A 12,269-nucleotide genomic window follows, 5' to 3' on the forward strand; every position below is an offset into this window, starting at 1 on the left:
AAGAGAAAAAGAGAAAGAACACCTAAACTTTCTTTAGGAGAATTAGTGTAAAAATGAGAGGATGGGGTGGGGTATTTATAGGAGAGCCTCACCCTCTCTGAAATCTGAAAATTAATGAGAGGCAATCTAGCTTTAGGCTAGCTTAGGTGATGTGTCTAAGCTGGTGGAGTAAAGAGATTTGGTGAGTGATTTAGGGGATTATGGATGCTTTGACTTTGCTTGTTTGACAAACCATTGAACCATGATGTGATTAATACTTCAAATTGATTGATGCAACGTGATTTCGCAATTGAATTTGTGCCTGAGTATTGCTGGGTAACTTCGTCCGGAAATATACGATCTACCGATTTAGGTTTTTGCTCGAAACGTCGAAACTTGAATTATGAGGTGAAAAATACATAGAGATGAGTTACGGACAAAATTGATGTCTATTTTGACAAGAAATAATATTTCAAAGTCAACGGAGAAATCGTAATTCGATTACGAGTTACAAAACTCAAACACTGGGTGAAAACTCGATAAAACGACCTGAAATCGTCTCAGAAACTTTTATTCACCAAAAATCTTTAAAAAATAGGGCAAGCAAGAATATTATAATACCAGACTAAAACTCAACTGAGGTTTAGCCTAAAACATTACTGATTAATTTCTATAATTAATTCATTAACAAGTAATTACTTAATTAAACGTGCTCGGAAAAACATCGCGTTACATCTAACATGTTTAATGATTTTTATAAATTAAATGACATTATTCATGAAACAAGTGCACCATATTCACTTAAAATGAATGGTAAAGCTGACTGAAAGAATATAACTTTAATTGAATTAGTTGTAGCAATTATGTTAAGTTTTGGTGCAACACCTTCTTGATGGGGTGAAATTTTATTAAATGTATGCTATATGCTAAATAGAGTCCTCAATGCTAAAAGTAAATTTCCCCATATGAAAGTATTAAGAATAGACAGTCAAACTTGTCTTATTTGAGAACTTGGGGTTGTCTGGCTTATGTTCGGATACCAGACCCCAAGAGAGTTAAACTCAAAAGTAAAGCCTATGAATGTGTATTCATTGGGTATGCTGTAAACAAGAAGGACTAAAGGTTTTGTGACCTTAACGTGAAAGTGAACATTGAGTCTAACGAAATAGACTTCAATGAAATGAAATTCCCTTTTAAATTGAGGAATAGTGGGGGCACATCAACTATTTACATACTTGTGATTAGGAATAATGATAATAAAGATAGGTTAGAAATAGAACCTAGAAGAAGTAAGAGAGCAAGGATTCCTAGAGAGTTTGGACCTAATTATATGGTCTATACATTGAAAGATGATCCATCAACATTCCAAGAAGCTTTGACTTCTTTGGATGCTGATTTGTGGTAAGATGCCATAAATGATGAGATTAATTCTCTAGAGTATAACAAGACCTGGCATTTAACTGACTTGCCTCCTAGTTGCAAACCCATTGGTTGTAAGTAGATATTGAAAAAGAAACTGAAACCTGATGGCACAGTGGATAAATACAAGGCCCGCCTTGTAGCCAAGGGTTTCAGGCAAATGGAGAATGTAGATTTCTTCGACACCTTTTCACCTGTTACTAGAATAATGTCCATTAGAGTACTAATATCGCTAGATGTGATACATAATTTATTAGTACATCAAATGGATGTTAAGACTGCTTTTTTAAATGGGGATTTGGAAGAAGAAATCTATATGGAACAACCTAAAGGTTTTGTAGTACATGGAAAAGAAATTAAGGTTTGCAAGTTAGATAAGTCGATATATGGTCTTAAGTAAGCACCTAAGTAGTGACATGAAAAGTTTAATGACTTAATGGTCTCGAATGAGTTTAAGGTGAATGAAAGTGACAAATGCATTTATTACAAATCAAAAAATGGCATTTGCACTATCATATATCTCTATGTAGACAACCTACTCATATTTGGTTCCAACATTCATGTTATGAATAGTGTGAAATCATTGTTATGTAACAACTTTGATATGAAAGACCTTGGTGAGGCAAGTGTAATCCTTGGTATAAAAATTACTAGGTCAAAAGAATGAATTTCTTTGGATCAATCTCACTTTTTGGAAAAGATCTTAAAGAAATATAAATATTTTGACTATAAATCTACTAGCACACCATATGATCCAAGTGTAAAACTTTTTAGGAACACTTGTGAAGGTGTAAGACAAGCTAAGTATGTTAGTATCATTGGCAGCCATCGGTATGTCACTGATTGCACTAGACCTGATATTGCCTATATTGTGGGATTATTATGCAAGTTTACTAGTGGACTTAGTATGGAGCATTCGCATGCTATAGGAAGGTAATGAGATACCTTAAGAAAACAATAAACCGTAGATTACATTATTGAAGGTTTCCAACTGTCCTAGTAGAGTTCAGTTATGCTGATTGGAACACTCTTTCATATGATTCCAAAGCAATCAGCAGCTATATATTTAGCATAACTGGTGGGGCTATTTCTTAGAAGTCAAAGAAATAGAATATTTTGGCTCAATCCATTATGGAAGCTGAGATGATAGTACTAGCAACAACTAGTGAAGAAGCAAGTTGGCTGAGAAGGTGACTTGTAGAGATTCCCCTATGGGAAAAGGTGATTCCAGTTGTGTTGATCCATTGTGATAGTATCGCGGCTATTGCAAAAAATGTGAATCGCTTTTATAACGGTAAGAAACGACAAATTCGTCATAAGCACAACACCATTAGGGAGTTACTCTCTAAAGAGCTGTTAGAGTGGATCATGTACACACTGAAAATAACTTAGTAGATCCTTTGACGAAAGGACTAGCTAGAGAGAAAGTTCATAATACTTCTAAGAGTATAGGATTATTGCCCTTAGAATGAGGATCACTCATGATGGTAACTCGACCTAACTGACTGGAGATCTCAAGAAATAGGTTCAATGAGTAATAACAAGTTGTGGAGTGATATGAGAATGAACATGATATACAATTATGAGAAGCATGATTCTTACAACATATGTAAGGATGAGTTAAACTCTTAATGAGATCTATACTCCAATTGGAGTGGAGTACATAGGCTACAAGAGTACTCTTGATAGACTCATATATGTGAATGTGAAAGTGGGGGCAACTTCCTAAGAAATTTTGGGGCATAAATTTATAGAGCATTCATTATACTAGGATAGATGTGCATGACCTTTAAAGCATGAGCTTTACATAATACACCCTTGAAAAGGTTGTGTGTGGTTTGATTTCAGAGATTGAGTTAAAGACTACAAGTCACTCTAGTAAAATATGGATCTTATTCACTATGCAAAGGTTCAAGTTGCATGATATATTTGATTATGCATAATCTTATTGAGACCACATAAATTTCGAGAAATCGTTTTTTTTTTAATTTCAAGTGGAGGGATTGTTGGAATTTGTTTGAAAAATGATGAGTTTTAATGTGGTTTAAATGCACATTAAAGTGGTCATTAACGAAGATTCTTAGAGGGTGAAATGAAAAAATTCCCCAAGTCCCACATTGTTTGGAAGAGGGAAGTTGAGAGGCTTTATAAGCCTTAAGTTACAACCTTGAGGTGTGCCCCAAGGGGTACAATAGGTTTTGTGAGTAGGTAATGACTCACACAAACAAAACCTCTCCACACGTACGCACACCACCACCACCACCTCCGCCGCTGCCGTCTAGCTCGATTCAGATCGGGCTTGTGCCAACATTCTTTTTAAATAAATTTATTTATTTTTTTTACTTTTTGGGCTTGGACTGTGTGTTGACCAAGTCAACACATGCATGCAACATGGTTTGGGTGAAAGAGTCATTAGAGGAGATCTTGGCCATTATGAGAGAGTCATTGGGTGGTAGAATTTTCCACCGTCGGATCGTGGGATTTCCCACACACTGTGATCATCGGATGAAGGAGTCGTTGGAGGCCTCAGACTATAAATAGAGGTCTCTTCTCCTCATTTTAACTTGCACCATTTGAGCAATCTTCCTTGACTTTCTTCTTTCTCCCCCATAAAATTATGTTGATGCATTTTCGGCAACCTTCTCTCCTTTTACTTCCGTGGCACTTGAGAATTGGCATGAGCAGTCAAGTGAGAATTTCGAGAACTAACACTGGTAGTGAGTATTGTGGGAAAAGAATTGCATCACCACCACCACCACCTCCGCCGTTGCCGTCCGGCTCGATTCAGATCGGGCTTGTGCCAACATTCTTTTTAAATAAATTTATTTATTTTTTTTACTTTTTGGGCTTGGACTGTGTGTTGACCAAGTCAACACATGCATGCAACATGGTTTGGGTGAAAGAGTCATTAGAGGAGATCTTGGCCATTATGAGAGAGTCATTGGGTGGTAGAATTTTCCACCGTCGGATCGTGGGATTTCCCACACACTGTGATCATCGGATGAAGGAGTCGTTGGAGGCCTCAGACTATAAATAGAGGTCTCTTCTCCTCATTTTAACTTGCACCATTTGAGCAATCTTCCTTGACTTTCTTCTTTCTCCCCCATAAAATTATGTTGATGCATTTCCGGCAACCTTCTCTTCTTTTACTTCCGTGGCACTTGAGAATTGGCATGAGCAGTCAAGTGAGAATTTCGAGAACTAACACTGGTAGTGAGTATTGTGGGAAAAGAATTGCATCACCACCACCACCACCTCCGCCGTTGCCGTCCGGCTCGATTCAGATCGGGCTTGTGCCAACATTCTTTTTAAATAAATTTATTTATTTTTTTGACTTTTTGGGCTTGGACTGTGTGTTGACCAAGTCAACACATGCATGCAACATGGTTTGGGTGAAAGAGTCATTAGAGGAGATCTTGGCCATTATGAGAGAGTCATTGGGTGGTAGAATTTTCCACCGTCGGATCGTGGGATTTCCCACACACTGTGATCATCGGATGAAGGAGTCGTTGGAGGCCTCAGACTATAAATAGAGGTCTCTTCTCCTCATTTTAACTTGCACCATTTGAGCAATCTTCCTTGACTTTCTTCTTTCTCCCCCATAAAATTATGTTGATGCATTTCCGGCAACCTTCTCTTCTTTTACTTCCGTGGCACTTGAGAATTGGCATGAGCAGTCAAGTGAGAATTTCGAGAACTAACACTGGTAGTGAGTATTGTGGGAAAAGAATTGGCACAAGTACCATAGTGTGGGAATTCGAGAATTGGTGCTGGTAGCCATATTGTGGATATATTCGAGAGCGATTTTTATAGTGCAGTAAGAAATGTATAACAGAGAAGTGAGTTGTTTTATCCGAGGGACGAATTTGTTGATAATTTGCTTGCATAATTTTAGCACTACCACAAAACGTCTTAAAAAGAGCGACATTATCGTGACTCAACCAGTAAGAATTATTTCGTGTTATTCAAAATTGTTGCAAGCTACGCAAAGAAAAAAATTATTCTTATTCTATTAAGAACCACCAATGTAGTTGGTCTGGCTTCTTTTGGTGGGTCTCATCAAATTTTGGTGTTGGAAAAAGAATACATGCCATAGACCAATCAGATTGAATTATCATGACTTGCTAGTTGCTACTCATTTTAAAAATTGAGAGAATTCAACAGTTGACCGGGTCAAGTAATATAGTATGTTAAGCAATTTGCTTATGTTCGTGTTGCTTTTGTTCTTGTTGTTAATGGTTAAGTAAGTCAATTCTTAGGTTGCTTATTAAATTAAATTCAATGAAACTAATTACTATTGGGTTGAACGTTTCAATACTTATTGTTAGTATCATGATCAATTGTACTACAATTGTTAATGTTAAAAGGAAATAGAAATGAGATAATCAATGAAAAAAGTCTTCTATACCCATGTGAACGTGCGACACGAAAATTGGAGTGTATATTGTCATTAAATATATGTGAAGAGACAATTCCAAACTTACTTTTGACACCAAGTCACCAATGCTACAAGACATGAATGCACAATGTTTTGAAGTTTTTTTTTGCAATTCTTGAGTATCTACATTGTGTGATTTCTCACGTATTTATTGGAGGGTTTCAACAGTTTGAAATATAAAAGGACAACCCTTAATTCTAAATCAATTTAGATTCTCGTCATTTTCAAAATTATTACACTTCTAAAATTTCAAAACCTGTGTTGTTAAAATCGTATTGGTTATCAAACTGGTTAGGATATTGGTATAGTGGTTCAACTGGTGGTTCAGTAATTAAACCGCATGCCGATTAAACCGGACATATCTACTTATATTTATATATTGATGAGTTTTAATGTGGTTTAAATGCACATTAAAGTGGTCATTAACGAAGATTCTTAGAGGGTGAAATGAAAAAATTCCCCAAGTCCCACATTGTTTGGAAGAGGGAAGTTGAGAGGCTTTATAAGCCTTAAGTTACAACCTTGAGGTGTGCCCCAAGGGGTACAATAGGTTTTGTGAGTAGGTAATGACTCACACAAACAAAACCTCTCCACACGTACGCACACCACCACCACCACCTCCGCCGCTGCCGTCTAGCTCGATTCAGATCGGGCTTGTGCCAACATTCTTTTTAAATAAATTTATTTATTTTTTTGACTTTTTGGGCTTGGACTGTGTGTTGACCAAGTCAACACATGCATGCAACATGGTTTGGGTGAAAGAGTCATTAGAGGAGATCTTGGCCATTATGAGAGAGTCATTGGGTGGTAGAATTTTCCACCGTCGGATCATGGGATTTCCCACACACTGTGATCATCGGATGAAGGAGTCGTTGGAGGCCTCAGACTATAAATAGAGGTCTCTTCTCCTCATTTTAACTTGCACCATTTGAGCAATCTTCCTTGACTTTCTTCTTTCTCCCCCATAAAATTATGTTGATGCATTTCCGGCAACCTTCTCTTCTTTTACTTCCGTGGCACTTGAGAATTGGCATGAGCAGTCAAGTGAGAATTTCGAGAACTAACACTGGTAGTGAGTATTGTGGGAAAAGAATTGGCACAAGTACCATAGTGTGGGAATTCGAGAATTGGTGCTGGTAGCCATATTGTGGATATATTCGAGAGCGATTTTTATAGTGCAGTAAGAAATGTATAACAGAGAAGTGAGTTGTTTTATCCGAGGGACGAATTTGTTGATAATTTGCTTGCATAATTTTAGCACTACCACAAAACGTCTTAAAAAGAGCGACATTATCGTGACTCAACCAGTAAGAATTATTTCGTGTTATTCAAAATTGTTGCAAGCTACGCAAAGAAAAAAATTATTCTTATTCTATTAAGAACCACCAATGTAGTTGGTCTGGCTTCTTTTGGTGGGTCTCATCAAATTTTGGTGTTGGAAAAAGAATACATGCCATAGACCAATCAGATTGAATTATCATGACTTGCTAGTTGCTACTCATTTTAAAAATTGAGAGAATTCAACAGTTGACCGGGTCAAGTAATATAGTATGTTAAGCAATTTGCTTATGTTCGTGTTGCTTTTGTTCTTGTTGTTAATGGTTAAGTAAGTCAATTCTTAGGTTGCTTATTAAATTAAATTCAATGAAACTAATTACTATTGGGTTGAACGTTTCAATACTTATTGTTAGTATCATGATCAATTGTACTACAATTGTTAATGTTAAAAGGAAATAGAAATGAGATAATCAATGAAAAAAGTCTTCTATACCCATGTGAACGTGCGACACGAAAATTGGAGTGTATATTGTCATTAAATATATGTGAAGAGACAATTCCAAACTTACTTTTGACACCAAGTCACCAATGCTACAAGACATGAATGCACAATGTTTTGAAGTTTTTTTTTGCAATTCTTGAGTATCTACATTGTGTGATTTCTCACGTATTTATTGGAGGGTTTCAACAGTTTGAAATATAAAAGGACAACCCTTAATTCTAAATCAATTTAGATTCTCGTCATTTTCAAAATTATTACACTTCTAAAATTTCAAAACCTGTGTTGTTAAAATCGTATTGGTTATCAAACTGGTTAGGATATTGGTATAGTGGTTCAACTGGTGGTTCAGTAATTAAACCGCATGCCGATTAAACCGGACATATCTACTTATATTTATATATATACTCAAATTTATAATTCATAATCATAATCTACTCAAAATTCACATAAACAAATAACTTTAAGTCTTTAAAAAATTAAAAGTCTAAATTACAAAACATATATCAATCCAAAAGTATCACTTAACAACCACAAAACATAAATAAATGACACAAGTTCACAACTCACTCTACAAAAAAAAAAAATTTGGAGTCATTTAACACCAATGAGTCAAAGTTGTCTCATATCGGTATTATATTTTCGCACCAAATCCTATCTTCAGACAGTACTCCAAGATTACACAAATGTCACTGAGATTATTACACACGAACGTTAGAAACCAAAATGTGTAATCTAAGTATGCCTTGGAAGCATGTGCCTTGAAGTGTTGAAGAAGAGTTAGAAAGATGGGTCACCTTGTAATAGGTTTTTGAGTTTTTTTTCAAAAAAAAAATATGTGTATAAACCGGCCGGTTTAGTGAAATACCGGCCGGTTTTGACCGATTTTTTATCAGTTTTGACCAATTTTGATACTTGGCCGGTTCAACATTATACCATACTGGTTAGGGGATCGGTTCACCAGTTTTCCGTTGAACCGACCAGTATGGTATGGCTTTTACATCATTCATTCTATGATTGTAATTTTTATAAGATCAAAACATTATTATATACGCAGAATACAAAGTAATTATTTGACCTTAAAATTACAATATTTTTAAACACCTTTTTAGGTACAAGTTCCTATAAGGACTCTATAAAATTAAAAAATTTACCATACTACTCACAAATAAGTATATAATCACTTGACTTTTATATAATGGCAAAATATATTTTGTACTCAATATAAATTGTTATTTAATTAGAAAAACGAAAATAGAGGGAATTAGCTAGACATGCTATATTTTTTTACGTCATCTACCCATTAAAAGGTTAATGAGTGATTACCTAACTCAAAATCCTTTCAAACTTTGTTTAAACTTAAAGAATGAAAGTAAGATGATTTTCAATCATTCATTAAATCTTTTTAACCTCTGTTTTATTTCTATTTTTTGGGAAAACAAAATTAAAGAGAAATAATTTGAAATTGAATTCACTCAATAGTGAGTCAATTAAGTGCTCAATTAAAATTCTTAATATATTTAAAAGAGGACAAAATGAAAAATTAGAGAGTAAAACTTATTTGAAATGGTATTTTATCATTATTGATCCCATGAATATTCAATTAACTTTTTTTATTTTTAAAAAAAATGGGACTTTTGAATTAGTACTATTTATTATTATTTGTTTAAAAAAAGTTAATTTTGAGCCAAATAAAATTGAGTATTCTCAATTAAACTTAAAAAGAAAATCAGCAAATTATTGATGTAATCAATTTGTAAATATATACAGATTTTTTTGTTGACTTATGTAACTATTTATTTAAATATGTAACTCAGAATATGGGATTTATCCTACTATTATTATTATTATTTTAGAATGAAAATGTTAACAATAGTACCAAACTAAGAGAAAAATGTATTCATTTATGGTGTTTGACTTTTATACATTACATCATTATCATGTTTAATAATCATATAAATCTTTAATATGTCAGCGCATTAATATTACCCTCATAAATTAACAACATGTATTAAATTATTTATTATTATTATTTAGCTCAAGAAGACTTTTAATATGATAAATTATATTTTAATGTCTCCATTTGAGCCAAACTCCTCTCTAATAATAACAGAGAGGGATGTATTGTGCAAAACAAGATAAAAAGTAAAATAAAATAACAATTATATTTTTCAACTTGTACTTATTATAATAATATTTTTATCCTCAAAACTCTCTCTATGGAGAGCATGGATGCTCTCTTGGATTCATGCTTCTCAATTTGTATTAGTGTCATTAGTGTAGATGTAATCAATATGAGCATTGAGTGTCGTTCTCTTCAAACAATCATCCAGTTTTATTCCTTCCACTCCTTCACAGCTCTCATTATCCAACTCTTCCTTTGTTGCCAAATCAGTCACAACATCGTTCATTTGAACATGCATGGGAATTCCCAAAACCTCAATCAATTACAAGGTGGTGAAGAATAAAAATATAAAATGACAAAAAATAATATATTATAAGAGTTCATAACTTCATATTTACGACATTTCACATGTTGCTTAAATAATTATATATATATATATATATATTATATATTATATACAAATATGTTAAAATATAAGTTTAATATTTATGTAATGAGGATATAAGAGTTTTTTATACTCTCAATATGTTATACATCACTTATATATTAATCTCGACTTTTAAATAAAATTAGTATATATGATTGATGAATGATATGGTTTCAACATGAAAAACTCATGGTAATGTTAGTGTATAAATATTAAAAAGTTTAAAATATTAACTTAATATTTGTTCAAAAATTGATGTCACTTAGGAAAATGGAGAGAAAATAGAGATAAGGAAAGAGAGAATCTCTACCCATCAAATAAAGAAAAATACCTTATTTAGTGAAGAGAGCTTGACTGCAAGATTAGGACTAGAAGCATACATTAAACTGAAGGTTAGGAGAAGAGCCAAGATGAAAACATAAAGGGTGGCTAGTTTAGACATATTGAGTTTTTTATATTCACTTAGAATATTTGTGTTTGATTGGAATAAAGAGATCTAATTAACTCTCTTATATAGGTAACACCAATGGCTCGGTCAACATTAAGTTAATGAAGAGTGAATCTTAGTATATCACATTATAAAATTTCAAATCTCGTGGACCTATAATTCCATGATATGTTTACTTAACTAGTCCTGTATTGTTAGATAGAAAGGTATAAAAATAAAATAAAATAACACGTGGGATAAATTTAAGAAGGAAAGACAATCATAATAGTTATGAAATATTAGTTGTTCCCATAACTTATTTACTTTTTTCAACTGTTTCCTATTTTGTGGAGACAAAAGGAATCACGCATGAGATCCATTTGCAACGGCTAATTCTACAAAAATATCATTTTATGTGTGATTTATTATGATTAGAAATAAAAATATATAATTATTAAACCTATACCTTAACTATATTTTTTTGAGAAATAATTATATTATTAAGAATATGTGAATTTTATATATTATCATTATACTATTTATCATTAATACTTAATTATTGTTAAATTTTCAAAAATAATAATATAAATGAATAACAATGATAAAGTGTATACATATAAATTTTTATACTATCAATATTTTACACTCTATTTTTGGTTCTCAATATGGAATACATACAATAACACATTTTATGGAATAAAGATGTGTTCCCTTGTCCCGATATAAAAAACACGTCATCAAATTTATCAAATTTTGTGGTGGGGCTGGTTTTTCTTTGTTCTATGGTTGACCAATTGATTGGTCTTGGGACAACACCGCATGATGACAAACAACCAGCTGTGTTTGGCACAGCTGTTTACTTTTCAACAACATAGTTTGGTGTTTCCGCGTTGGCAGACAGAGGCGGCGCCCATAGTTAATTAGTAGTCTAAATATTTGTTTATGTACATTAGCAATATAGGAGAAATATACTGTTATTTGTATTATTTTTGAATTATTACTTTGTTACTTAGTATTATTTTATGAATAAAAATCATTTCTATTAATGGAGAAGCAAATGATTATTTTTTTTATATCTATCTATTTATTATCTATATAACAAAAAAAGCTTATTGTCATGTCATTATTAACTCATGTCATCACCTCTTTAACTTAAGCTCATTGTCATGTAATCATTGACACATGTCACCATTTCCTTAACTTTTTTCCCTCTAAAATACTCACATATTCTTATAGTGAACTCACACACACTATATTATTTGTAACACCGCGAATTTTACGATTTTGAATTATAAGATTTTACTAATATTTTCATTAATTATACATTCGAAAATGAATTTCTGGGAATTTTCATTAAGGAATTAGACAAAACTCTAGTTGCATTTTATTCTTGAAATTTTATTTCCGGTTTTGTGGTAAATTTTGGTAATTTTCTGAGACAGTCGGTCCTGGACCACTGTCGGGGCCGAATCCGCCCGGTACGGCTCAAAAAGTGTCTTTTTGAGTTCCGTAACTCGAAATCGAATTCCGATCACGCCGTTGGATTCGTAATTTAATTTTGAGTCAATATAGACTCTGAGTACACTCATATCTATTTTCTAAATATTTTTCACTCGGAATGCCGAAATCCGAAATTCTAATCGGATATTAGGATCGGGCGATTTAAAATACCCGATC

Source organism: Lupinus angustifolius, chromosome LG03, assembly GCF_001865875.1.
Source record: "Lupinus angustifolius cultivar Tanjil chromosome LG03, LupAngTanjil_v1.0, whole genome shotgun sequence".
Taxonomy (NCBI): domain Eukaryota; kingdom Viridiplantae; phylum Streptophyta; class Magnoliopsida; order Fabales; family Fabaceae; genus Lupinus; species Lupinus angustifolius.